This window comes from Cnephaeus nilssonii (assembly GCF_951640355.1).
Source record: "Cnephaeus nilssonii genome assembly, chromosome: 12".
NCBI classification, from domain to species: Eukaryota; Metazoa; Chordata; class Mammalia; order Chiroptera; family Vespertilionidae; genus Cnephaeus; species Cnephaeus nilssonii.
In genome coordinates, this window is record NC_137083.1 from 52,011,443 (window position 1) to 52,025,211 (window position 13,769).

The following is a 13,769-nucleotide window of genomic DNA, read 5'->3' on the forward strand; positions in this document are numbered from 1 at the left end:
TTAGTCCTGTGCTGTTGCTCTTTGTGAAATCTAGAGAAAATACATTCACAATTTCAAAAGAATTCAGAAAACATCTCTTCTGCTCTTAGTCTCCACATCATGATCAAGTGGGCTCATCTCCTACTATTCTCTGTATAAGATTGATGCTAAATGTTTTATGAGAAACATATAATATATGAAGACAGATGTATATGTCCAAGAAGATGAACAATAGTCACCAATACCATATCCCAGGCATAAAAACCCACCCACCCCAATATGCACCCTGTCCCTCAATTCACTAAACATCCTACCTCCAACTCTGCTCTAACCTTCCACCGGTCTAGTTCCCTGAGCATAAGACGCTCATTTTTACCACCATCCCATCCATCCTGAATGCCCCAAGCCACCCTTCTGTACCTGTTATGTCCATGCCCTGCTAAACTGCTGCATCTCAGCAGTTACAAGGAAGTCTTCCTAGCCAATCCCATCGGACTTGATTACTTCTTTCCTGTGTTTCCTTTAAATGTAGGCTCCATTTGCCTTCTGTTCACCTAATGTTTTCACTGCACTCTTCTTTATCATCATTTCTGCCTGTTAGTAGGGTTGCTGGCAGGGAGGTGGTTTCTACTCAGGTCATTGTCATAACAATTATTTTGAGACAAAGTATTGAGTCTTGCCCTGACTTCTGGGGAGCTGACTCCCTAGAATGGATTATTCACTTCTTTCTCCTTATTCTTATGGTAAAAAGCCATCCTTCACCTCTCACTTCAGTGAATGTGCCTCCTCCAAGTAGGAAGAGCGTCACCAGCTCCCAGTTGGTGACTTCTAGCTGAGATTATAATACCTCTTGCCACCAGATGACAGAGGGATTTGGGGTCCAGAGGTGTGCAGAGGAGGGTTGGACTTTGATCCCCAACTCCCATCTGTCCAGCATGCCCTCCATCCTGGAAGCAGGAGACAAGAAAGTAGCTAGAGTTTAGAAGCAACATCCTCTGACTTCACCTGGTCTTAAATCTCTAGTTTTGGCAAGGAGACAGGCTTCCTGTCCCGGGCAGCCTGTCCTGATCACCAATCAGGCATGGTCTGAGTCCCACAGAGAAGCTTGGAAAAGTCTCCAGAGAACATATCTGCTCATCCATTTTCATCAAAGTCCTACAAATAAGGTAAAGTGTCAAAAAACACCAAATGGATCACATTGATCTTGGCATCTCTGGGCTCCTTTCCTTACCACACGCAGGTCACTGATCGAATGTCTCCAGTCCATGGGCACTTCCCCAGGCATCCTCTCTAAAGCAGCACATGCACTTACTCATACTGTACCTCTCATGAGGCTGCATTTTCTGCTTATTGGCTCTCGTCAACAGCTGAAATTGAAGTACTTTAAGGGAGTTTCTTTGTCTTTCCTATTCACTGTCACATCTCCAGTGCCAAGAACAGAGTATGCACTCTTTTCATGTTTATTCAATAAATAAATCAATGAGTGAATCACAAACAAGTCAATGGATAAACAAAGAGTATTCATCCTGACCTGCTTTCTCTCCTGTTATAAGATAGGATGCTCTTTTCACTCCTCACTAAGGCATTGTCTGGTCAATCTGTGGTCTCTGCCTGGAGATCCCTTCAAAATGACAGACATAAAAGCAGACATAAAAGCAATAGGGAGGAGTGAGAGAGCAGGGTACTGAGTGGTGGCAGAGAGCTGTGTTGATTAGCAGCACTGAGAAGAGCAGAGTCTGCTCTCTGCTGTGGAGAAGGAACCTGATATACAGTCACCCACTCTGCAGCTCCTTTAGTCCATGCCTCACACTCCAGGTGTCCTTGTGCTGAACAATAACAAAGCCCAGAATTGCCCATCCTGAGCCTCTTCTACTCTGACTTTCACAGAGAGAAACCCTAGAAAGACACTCACCTCCAGAGAAGGGGACTTGCCTGGAAAGTTCCACGGCTCTCCAGGGATCAGCCCAGGCTACCTGCTGCCTGGCTACTGCTGAGCTTGCTCTGTGAGCCAGAACAAGCTGCTGCTGTCTTCACTTGGGGAAAAATCCAGTGGTAACAGTGCTGTAGGGGACCCAGTTGTCTCCCTCTGTCTCTCTCCCTCCTGCTTTCCTTCTCTCTGTCCCTGAGGAGAGTTACTCACTGAGGAACTAAATTTGTCAAGTTCAGAGAAACCCTAGGGATGCAGTGGAGGGAAAGCCAGAGAAACTTTCACTCCTCCCTCCCAAGGCTAATCAAACTTTAGAAGAAGGAAAAGTTTCTGTAACAGGCAAACTTGGTGTCTCCCAGCCAGGAGTTTCTCAGTGCCCAGGCTGCCTTCCTCCTGGACCCCAAACCCTGGTTATCACCAAACAGTCCAGGTGATAAATGGCCTGCCCCCTGCTGCCTGATGTGACTCTCCCTGGTGCCAATTAGCCCTGCAGAGCCTACTGGACTCTCAAGCAGAAGACCACCAAAGCACACATCCAAAACCCAGTGGCCACCAATATCCTCTGTCAAAAAGTTTTTCATCTCATTTTTCCCAGAGATCTGCTCTCCTTCTACCAGATACTCTCTGACCATAGTTATGGGAAACCTGGTAAGAGAAATAGAGGATCTGCCACCCAAACCAACCTCTCAAGCAGCTCAGGCCTCTGCCCATTCCAGACTCTGCAACAAGCATGCATTCCAGCTGTGGCTGTTCAGCCATATTTTCCCATCTAGGTCTTCAGATGCAACCCAGGCACCTTCCTGAGCTGCTTGAATTGAGAGGAAAAGGCTGAGGAACCAACATACTGAACTGACCCCAAAAAGTAGTATATAAAAGTGAGGATGGCTGGGGTGCTAGATAAAATAGAAAAATAACATTTAAAATATTTGCATTTTTAAAAACAATTTCCATTTTAGATAAAATTAGCCCAACTCAGGTTAAAAACTAAAATTTTATAGAGGAATATGAAACAAAATGCAAATGTCCCTTTCACTAATGCCTAATTTTCCTGATCTATCTCCAACAGGTAAACACTAATAGGACTTTCTGTTGTGTCCATACAGAAGTTTTCTGTGCATACACAACATACCTCTATATAATCTTTACTTGCAATTTTAGTAGCGATATTGTCCTGTTACTTTCTTTTTGTTATATGTGTAATGTGTGTGTGCATTAAACCTTCCCATGTGAGCACCCATATATATCTCACATTTCAAGTAAATGTTAAATAAATACTCACCTTATGAAAAAGCCATCATTTACTTAATGAGTAGCCTGCTGATAAACATTGTTTTTCACAACATAAATGATGATGCAATAAATATCTGCACATGTAAGCCTGTGCATTTGTATAGTTATATCTTCCTATTAAATTTATTCACTGTTATCAAATTATCCTCTGGAAGGCTGTATCAATTTATAATCTCTTGAAATGAGATTATATTGGAACCATCCCCCTAGCCTTCTGCAGGAATTTGCAGAAAATTTCATTTCAATGTTAACCCTGTGCAGATCCCAGAATGACACTAACATATTAGGAGTCAGTGATTACCCTGTGAAGTAAGGAAACAACTCAGAGGTCCTCACCCCATGGGAACGGTGCTGCCAGGTACACAGGACTCCTCTATCCTAGCATCTGCCTGGGAGCCTCTCAGCAGCTGTGTTGGGTCATGTGATGACTGTTGGAGAAATGTGAAGTCTGGCTGATGGCAAATGAGGAATCCAAAGAGAATGGACTCTTCCTCTCAGAATCCTTATTACAGAACCAACTTCCCTAATTCAAGGTACAGTTCAGTTTATCTAGATGTCCTTCTAGTGTTGTCTAAGGTCACAATAGCCCAGTAGACAATTCAGAAGTAGGAAGGAAGGTAAACTAGTAAAACCCATTGGAAAGAGTTCATACATTTCTTTAAAGCTAAGTATACCCCTACCCTATGATCCAGCAATTCTACTCCCAGGTATCTACCTAAGAAAAATAAAAGCATATGTCTTCACATAGCAATTTAATTCATGCTAGCAATGGGCACCAAACAAATATCTATCAACGAGAAAATGATACGGTCAATCCTCATTATTCACGGATCCAGTATTTGTGAATTCATCTGCTCAATAAAATTTAATTGTAACTCCATTGTTGATTCATTAACATTGAACTCACAGCCAGCAACACAATTACTCATGCTGCGCTTTTGACATGGGCATGGATGCTCTGAGCAGTAAAAATGTGAGCCATAGGATGCATGTGTTCCACCTGAGGCTGAAGAAGACAAACCTGACTTCTTGTTTCAGCTCTCATACTGTCAACAAGCATCTTTTTAGCTATCTAATCAACACCATGTTTTTGGTATTTTTGTGTGTGTGTGTTTTTTGTTGTTTGTGTGTGTGTGTGTGTGTTTTTTGTTGTTGTTTTTTTTTTGTTTGTTTGTTTTTTGGTGATTTTGACATTCAAGGTGGCTCCCAAGTGTAGTGCTGAAGTGCTATGGAGTGTTCCTCAGAGCAAGAAGGCTGGGAGAAAATAAGCTTAGATGAGTGTCAGATAAGCTTCATTCAGTCATGAGTAATTGTGCTGCTGGCTGTGAGTTCAATGTTAATGAATCAACAATATATATTAAGTAAGGTGTCTATGAAAATGTTGTGACAGAAACTCACAGGACCGTATCCCAGAGTTTCTCCCAGGAGCAATGTATTCTCTAATTAGTATTCTCTAAGTGTTCCAGCAACTTTATAGGACGTAACTATCATGAATAATGAAAATCAATTGCATATTCATATGAGGAAATACTAATACTATTCAGCAATGAAAAATAACAAACTGCCAATCCATGCAATATAGATGAATCTCACTCATATACATTGTGCTGGATGAAAAAAAGCCAGACACCAAAGAATGCATACTTTCTGACTCCATTATCTAATGTTCCAGAATAGGCAAAAGTAATCTCATCTATGTTTTTAAAAAGCCCCAAAGTGATTGCTGTGGAGCTGGGAGGAAATAGACTGGAAAACATTATGAGGAAATTCTGGGATATATTATCCTCTTTACATATTGCTGAATTCTATTTGCTAACTATTCTATTTTTACTTCTATGTTTGAGAGATACTGGCCTGTCGTTTTCCTTTCTCATAAGGTCTTTCTCAGGTTTTGGTATCAAGGTCATTTTGGCTATCACAAAATGAATAGGGAAATATGTCCCCTTTTTCTATTTTATGGAAAAACTTAGTATTATTTCCTCTTACAGTGCTTGAAGGTTTTCATTAGTTAGCACATCTAGGCTGGGGATTTTCTTTGTGGGAGTTTTTAATTATAGGTTGTGGTAGCTAATACCCACCCCACCCCCAAAAATCTGCACCCTAATTCCCAGAACCTGTGATTGCTACCTCACATGGCAAAAAGGGCTTTAAAATGTGATTACGGCTCTTGAGATTGGAGATTATCCTGGAATATCTGGAAAGTCTCTCCATCTTGTAATATTTCTTGCCTTAAGTCTGCGGTTTCTAATATTACAGAACACCTCCAGGTTTCTTAAAGCTTATTGTTTGCATGTTATAACTTTTTCTACCAATTTAATTTCAATTTGTCTTTATATTCAAGTATATAACATGCAGATATCATAGAGCTGGTCTGATCATCTCTGTCTTTTCATTGGAGTGTTTAGTCCATTTACATAGACTATGATTGTTGATTTTTTTTATTTAAGTGTATCATTTTTCTATGTTTTTACTTTGTCTTATAATTCTGTTCTTCTATGCTCCCCTTTCTACTTTTTATCTGGATTAATTAATATTTTTTATTTCCAATTACAATACCTTTAATGGCATTGAGATATAGTTTGGGGGATTATTTTAGTGCTTGCTACTGGGATTATAATATGTATTCTTGAATTATCACAATCTACTAAGTGTTGATATTATAACACTCTACATAAAATGTAAGGTACAGTTACATTTATGGCCATACCTACTATGATATTGTTATATATGTTAAATGTACAGGTGCTATAATCCCAAAAATACAGAATCACAAATTTTGCTATATAGATTCATATGTCTTTTAAAGGAATTATGAGAAGAAAACATCTATTTTACAACTGTAAGAGATCTGCATTTATAGTCTCAAATTCTGCCTTAGTGATTATCTTAGGCCCTTTATTCTTACTTTTTTGTCCATTTGTCCTGAGAAGCATCAAGGAATGACTCTCCCAAATGTGATAGTTATGTGACTGAGTCCAAAAAAAACTCATAGATTAGAAGGCACCGAAGAGGTTACCTATTGAGGGAATCTTCTCCATAACATTATTAATTGATGGGCATTGAAATATAGCTTAACAATTTCTAGGGATAGTAAACAGAGCTTTACCAACTTAATATTTAACTGTTGATCTATATGTCTAACCTTAAACTAACAATGTAATTTTCACCCATGGTCCAATTTCTATTTTTCTGGGTTTCATGGATGTTTAAATGTCTTCCCTCTTGAATCTTAAATACGAAGTATTATCCATCCCAATAACTATGCCATGGAATCTTGACCTTCCAACATCCAGACTACCCACCTTTGGATGCAAGGTGTCTTGCTGTGGGATTTCTTCTATATGTTCATGTGCTTTGTACTTAGAGACTTCTAACTGCAGAGACAAATCCTTCAGTTCTGGCAGATTTTCTTATGTTTTCTTTTACAATTTGTTTATCTATTAGTATGTTTCCCTTACTCTATCTTTAGGGATCTCTTATATTCAGACATGGGACTCCTGAATTAATCCTTTAAATTTCTTAACTTGCTAATTTTCCAACTTTGGGGCCTATTTTTTGTATTTTTTGTGGATATTTATTTATTTTTTTATCAACTTATGTATAAATTTATTTTTGCTAGTCCTAAAATATTCTAGGAGCCCTTTCCTATACTTGTATTTTACATAGTATCCTCTTCTTTAGTATTATGTTCTATTTTCTAAAGATAAACATTATAGGTGTCTTTTTTGTTTTGTTTTCTCTATATAATCTGTTTTTCTCAAAATTCCTTTTTTCTGTTTATTTTACTTCTCCCATAGTGAAAGTTCTTTTCAAGTATATCTATCTTTGACTTTCCTTTAGTAATTGTTTTTTATTTTTCTCTCCCTCACTCTTTTTGTGCTATAAATTTTGTATCTGTAGTCCTAAAATCTAGAGCTTTCTCAACTTAATACTTTTAAAGGGAATAAAGTCTTGTCTCCGGTTATTGTGGTGGGTTGGTGGAATGTGGACAGAGCAAACAACGTCCTGGCTTGAGAGATGACTAAGGAGTTCCCAGCTTGTGCAACTTTCAGTTTTAATCGGGACAATCCTTGGCCAAGTGGTCACCCTACTTGTGAAACAGGTATTTCCTTAGCTACACAGAAAATAGAGAGGACTCTTGGTGCCTAACTGCTCTACCCTCACACTTCCTATGGTGGATGGCACCTCCACATGCTGAGTCTCCCAATGGTTCAACTAGATGAATGGGCCTGCTTCTTTTTTGTTTTCCCCTCTGCACAAACTTAGTTTGTATTTCATAGTCTTATTTTCCTGGAAAACACTTCACTCTGCTTTCCATATAAAAAATTATTGCAAAATATCATCAATTTTACCTCCCCATCCCCATTGTCTTTGCCCTTGTTAACGTCATTTGTACTCCTATAGTGCCTTTTAGTATGATTGGTGGAACAAGTAGAAATAAATAGTCAACTGAGAATTTTAAACTGAAAGTCAAGTTACTTATTTCTTCTTTTCCCTTTACTATAGCATCCTGGGTGAGGGGTCAACTCTCTGATTTTCAGGAATCTTGATCCTCCTGATGCTTTACCCCCTATGTTTCAGCCATGGACTAAGGGCACATAGGAGTTATTAGGTAAGTATATATAGTGAATGTGGTGCCATTTGGAGAGAACCAGAGCTATGAACTCGAGAACTAGAGCTGCATTTTGGTGGAGAGGAATGGGAAAGGGTTGAAGAAAGAGTAGCTTTAGGAAAGGTTCCTCCTCTGATCTCTCTCTCTCTCTCTCTGGTGCGTAAGGAGGCATGGAGATAGGATGTACGAATAGCTCTGGTCACAGAGACTTGGGAAATACTCTCTTTTCTTGGTCTAGACAGAGTCTGGCAAAAGGGTTAGGGAAAGTAGAAAAAGGAATAGTCAAAAATTGCCCCTACATAGTGCATGGAACCAAGATAGCTCACTTCCAACGTCAATGCCATTGACACTATAATTGGAGAAGAAGCTTTTTTCACAACATGTAACACCGACATCTCAATGCAGGGCTGCCCTCTGACCCAAGACTGCTGGTGTTGTACTAGGAAGTGGAATGTGGGTTACACTTGCATGTATGTGCTCACATGCGTAAATCATAGGAACATAATTTACAGAGGTTACTCTCTAGTTAACATACAGCTGTTTAATGCTTCATTAACATCTCCAAATGCCACTAGACAGTAGGTAAAGATTTCTCCATCTCTGAGCATCTGTAAATGTCAGGAGGCATCTCTAAATCAGGAAAAATATTTTTCTCCACCTGAAAAGTTTCTTTGCACTGAAACACAAGGGACCAATTATTTCCTCACTTTGAAAACTTTGTAATAACTTAAAGCAATTATCTCCTTCTTAGATGGCGTGAATTTTCACTCGACTTGTACTAATACATCAGGGCACAAGATCATTCAGAATTTCTTCTTGACAGACTCTTTGCTGCAACTCTCCTAACCTCTGAATCATGGCCCTCTCCCCATCATAAGCCAAGCACACAAACCTTTCATTCCTACTCTCCTCTTCTAAAGTGATAAAGTTCTTGACTTCTGGGTTTGGAAATTGGTTTAGGATAAACAAATCACCCCATCATCATCAGAATCATACAGAAACAACTATGTCTCAGATCTAGATTAATATAAAATAAATGTTATTATGGCACTATCAGGCAGGTATTTTCTTAACCTTGGACCTGAAGGACCTCACTCAAGGAGTATTTATAAGTTATTTGCCATTAATTGTCTAAAGACCTTTTTCCTTAGTGACTATTCTTCCAGATTTTACTGCTGAAGATAGTCTGAGAGTTAGAACCTAAGGAATCTTAACTTAAGCTTTGTATTAACTTTTTAGGTAAGCTGGATCAAATAATTCAGCTTCCAAAATCTCATTAGAATTAGGAGAAAGGGTATCTTGAAAATTGAGAGAAAATCTGTCCTAGTGAGATTGATCCTTAGATTCTTTGGTTCCCTTACATTTTTTCTTGATTTGTCAGAGACCATAGGCATATGTAATGTCATGTGGGAAACTCTTAGATGGTATTTGTATGGGAGGTGAAATGTGAATTGGATATACCAACTTGCTAAATGGAATCCTTAGATTAGTTTTATGGCATCTCCCTTCAAATCTAAAGATGAGACTTGACTTCGATTTCTTATCTGACCGATTGAGGGTGAGCATAGCAGGGAGACTGCTTATGTGAACTACTCATTACTCCTCTGCAAAAGTGGCCTAAAATGGCTTTCAGGAATTCAGCATGGTGGATAACTATGCTTCCCATATTCTTACTTCATCTGCATCCTGATTCATAAAGGAAGTAAGAGGTATAAAGAATCTACCATGTTTCTAATACTGAGAATATACTTTATGTTGAATAAGGATATTTTCTGACATAATAAGGAAATCATTATCACACGAGAAAAATAACATTACTTCAGTAATATAAAACGTATAGTCCATATTAAAATTTTCTAATTTTTTCCCAAATACCTTTATAGCTTTATTAAAACTCAAAGATCCTATCAAGGTTCATGTATTGCATTTGATTTTTTTTTAATTTATTTTAATTGATCACATTTCCTCTAATTATTTTTAGCCTCTTATTTTTTATTTTTATATACCATTTTCTTTTTAAATTTTTCAATTACAGTTGCCATACAATATTGTGATTACATATTTATATCTTACAAAGTGATCACACTAAGAAGTCTCATATTCATTTGGCATCATGAATAGTTATGATAATATCATTGATTATATTTCCTATGCTGTGCTTTATTTCCCCATGACTATTTTTATAACTGGAAATTTGTGCTTCTTTATTCCTATCACCTTTTTCACCCATTTCCCCAGTCCCCCTTCCATCTGGCAAACTATGTTTGTTCTCTGACAGTTTTTTTTAATCATAATTGGACGTTGGATTTTGTCTAATGCTTTTTCTGCCTCTATTGATATGACCATGTGATTTTTAGCCTTAATTTTGTTTATGTGGTATATTGCATTAACTGATTTACAGATATTGAACCAAACTTGCATCCCAGAAAGAAATCCCATTTCATCAAGGAATATGATTTTTTAATGTATTGCTGAATTCAGTTTGCTAATATTTTGTTGAGGATTTTTGCATCTATGTTCATCAGGGATATTGGCCTATAATTTTATTTTTTTATTTTTTATTTTTTTGTAGTGTCTTTGTCTGGTTTTGGTACCAGGATAATGCTGGCATCATAAAATGAGTTTGTCAGGTGAGCCTTCTCTTCAAATTTTTGGAATAGTTTGAGAAGTGCTGCAGGAAGCCCAACGGTCTCTCTCGAACTTTCTCCTTCCTTCTTTTTCTCCCCAGTGTGTCCCCAAGGAAAGCTACACACTGAGGAACCCCAGGGATGCAATCAAGGGAAAGCCAAGGAAACTTACAGCCCTTCTCTCCTGAGGCAAATCAAATTGTTAAACTCTTTAAAGTTTTTTTATGGAAAAACTTGAAATCTCCCTTATCAAGAGTTTCTTAGCAGCCAAGCTGCCTTCCTCCTAGACCCAAAGTCCTAATTACTACAAGAGAGTTCAAACCAGCCTCCTGTTCTCTCCTGTGTATCCATCTCATCCCATTTAGCCCTACAGAGCCTGAGATATCCCCGAGAAGAAGATACCACAATTAATTCCAAGGTGCACATCAAAAAAACCACAGGCCAGGGATGGGCAAGTGACAAGAATAAAATGGTGGAGTGGGCAGTAAGTATTTCCACAGAAACTTCAGAAGCTGTCAGAACTTTGTCAGAATTTTGAAAACATTCAAAAAGTTAAAGCAACCAAGGAAACACTGATTCAAGAAAAAGACAAGTTAGAAATGTTAGGAAAGCTTTGTGGTGTTTTTTACTTCTCCTTGCCCACTCTTGGACAGCAATCTTGAAAACAGCAATCAGCATTCCCAGCATGGGACTCCATTTCCAGGTTCTGGAGAGAGCAGAGGAGACCTTATGCAAAGTATTGTGCATGTGTGTTCTAACCAGTCTGGCTACCTGATGGATTCATACAGGAGATTAATCTTTGTTTAATGTAATACAGAGCTCATTCAGGGTGAAAAGAGATGAGTATTGCCCAAATGGGCTTTTGTTTACTAAAAATCTGCAGCCACCTGGGGCAAAAGATTATTGTTAAGGATACAATAGACCATTTAAAGCCTCAGCAGGGAAACTGGGGAAAGTTTCTTTGGCAAAATAGGGGAATTAAAAGCATATGCACTTACTAGGGAACTTAAAAGCCCATATATATGTACAGGACAAGATGCATACTCAGAAAAAAAGCTGAGAAGACACCAACCTTTTGCTTTAAGTAGGACAAACTCAGAGAGATCTATATGAAGGCACAGTATAGTCAAGTCAAAGAGAAAGACAAGGAGACAATCCTGAAATCAGCAAGAGAAAGACACTTTGTCATGTACAAGGAATCCTCACAAGATTAACAGCCAATTTTTCATTAAAAATTATGTAGGACAGTGAAAGCAGTAATGTAGCATATTTAAGGTGTTGAAAGGAGCCCTAGCCAGTTTGGCTCAGTGAATAGAGCATCCATCCTCAGACTGAAGGGTCCCGAGTTTGATTCATGTCCGGGCATGTATCTCGGTTGCAGGCTTGAACTCTGGCCCTGGTCAGGGTGTGTGAGGGAGGCAACCAATTGATGTGTCTCTCTCCCATCAATGTTTCTCTCTCTGTGTCTCTCCACCTCCTTTCCACTCTCTCTAAAAATCAATGGGAAAATATCCTCGGGTGAGGATTAACAAAAAATAAATTAAAAAGTGTTGAAAGAAAAAACTGTCATCCAAAATTTCTAGATCCAGCAAAAATTTCCTTGAAAAATGAGGGATAATGAAGACAATCTGAGATAAACAAAACCTGAGGAAGTTTGTTTCCAGTAGACTTGTCCTAAGTGAAATGCCAAAGAGAGTCCTTTAGATTGATATGAAAATACACTAGACAGTAACTTGAAGCCACATGAAAATATAAAGATTTATTAATATAAAAACCAGGGTTAATATAAGCCAATTTTATTGTTGTTTGTTTGTTTGTAACTCCACTTTATTTCCTATATAATTAAAAAAAATAAATGTACAGAAAATAATAACTATGTCTTTCTTGTTGAATTGTAGAAATCCTTTCTGTATTCTGGATAGTAAACCTTATAGATAACTGATTTGCAAATATTTCATCCTATTTTGTAGGTTGTCTTTTCACTTTCTTGATAATGTCTTTTGATGAACAAAAGTTTTTAATTTTGATAAACTAATTTATCTATTTCTCTTTTGTTTCTCGTGCTTTTGGTGTCATATCTGAGAATCTATTGGCAAATCCAAAGTCATGAAGATTTACCCCTATCTTTTCTTGTAAGATTTTTATGATTTTAGCTCTTACATTTAGGTCACTGATCCATTTTGAGTTAATTTTTATAAATGGCATGAGGTAGGGGTCCCACTTCATTTTTTAACAGGTGGAAATCCAGTTTTCCTAGAACTACTTGTAATTGAAATTATTCTTTTTCTGTTGAATATTTTTTGGAACGCTTGTTGAAAATCAATTGGCCATATGAGTTTGTTTCTGGACTTTCAATTCTATTCTAGTGATCTACATATCTACCCAATATACTTGTAACACACTAACTGTTTTGATTATTGAAGCTTTGCAGTAAGTTCTGAAATTACAAAGTGATTGAGTTTTTTATACATATAAGTAAAAAATTCTTTGATATGTAGGATAGTCAATATCTAATGAAGCATAGTAACCTCCATCTTGTGTAAAAACTGCTGTTTGAAATTTTAACCCTGCTATTTTGGCTTCTGTAAATGTTTGCTTGCTTAAATAATGGAAAAAATAAGATTACTCCCATTCCAGAGAGGCCATAAACTATGCCCCAGACAGAGTTGTCAGTGCTGGCTCCAGACCAGGCATTGAGACATAGTCTCATGGCCCCTTCTCAGCACACAGGCCTTCTTTCTCAGAAGGTCCGGAAGTCTCATTCCAAATTTGTAAGACAAAGGATTGAAAAAAGTATAAATAGAGAGAGCTTCCTTCATGTTTTTTGTTTAGACTTTGGATACAATATTCCTCTAAGCCCGCTGGTGTATTAAAGGACTCCAAAATTTGGCTTTTTAAGGAGTCTCATGTCGGCTCGCTGATTTATAATACAACACCAATATTAGAGAATATGTGGTCAAATGACTTACTCAAGGTCACACAGCAATTTAATGGCAAAATGGGTTCAGTGACTAGGGTCTCCTGATTCCTGCTCTAGTGAACATTATTAATATAAAATACTGTTTTGTAGAGGGTTTCTTTTTTTTTAAATATATTTTATTGATTTTTTACAGAGAGGAAGGGAGAGGTAGAGAGCTAGAAACATCGATGAGAGAGAAACATCGACCAGCTGCCTCCTGCACACCCCGCACCGGGGATGTGCCCGCAACCAATGTACATTCCCTTGACCGGATTCGAACCTGGGACCCTTCAGTCCGCAGGCCGACGCTCTATCCACTGAGCCAAACCGGTCTCGGCTAGAGGGTTTCTTGTACATAATAAATTGTTCTGGAAG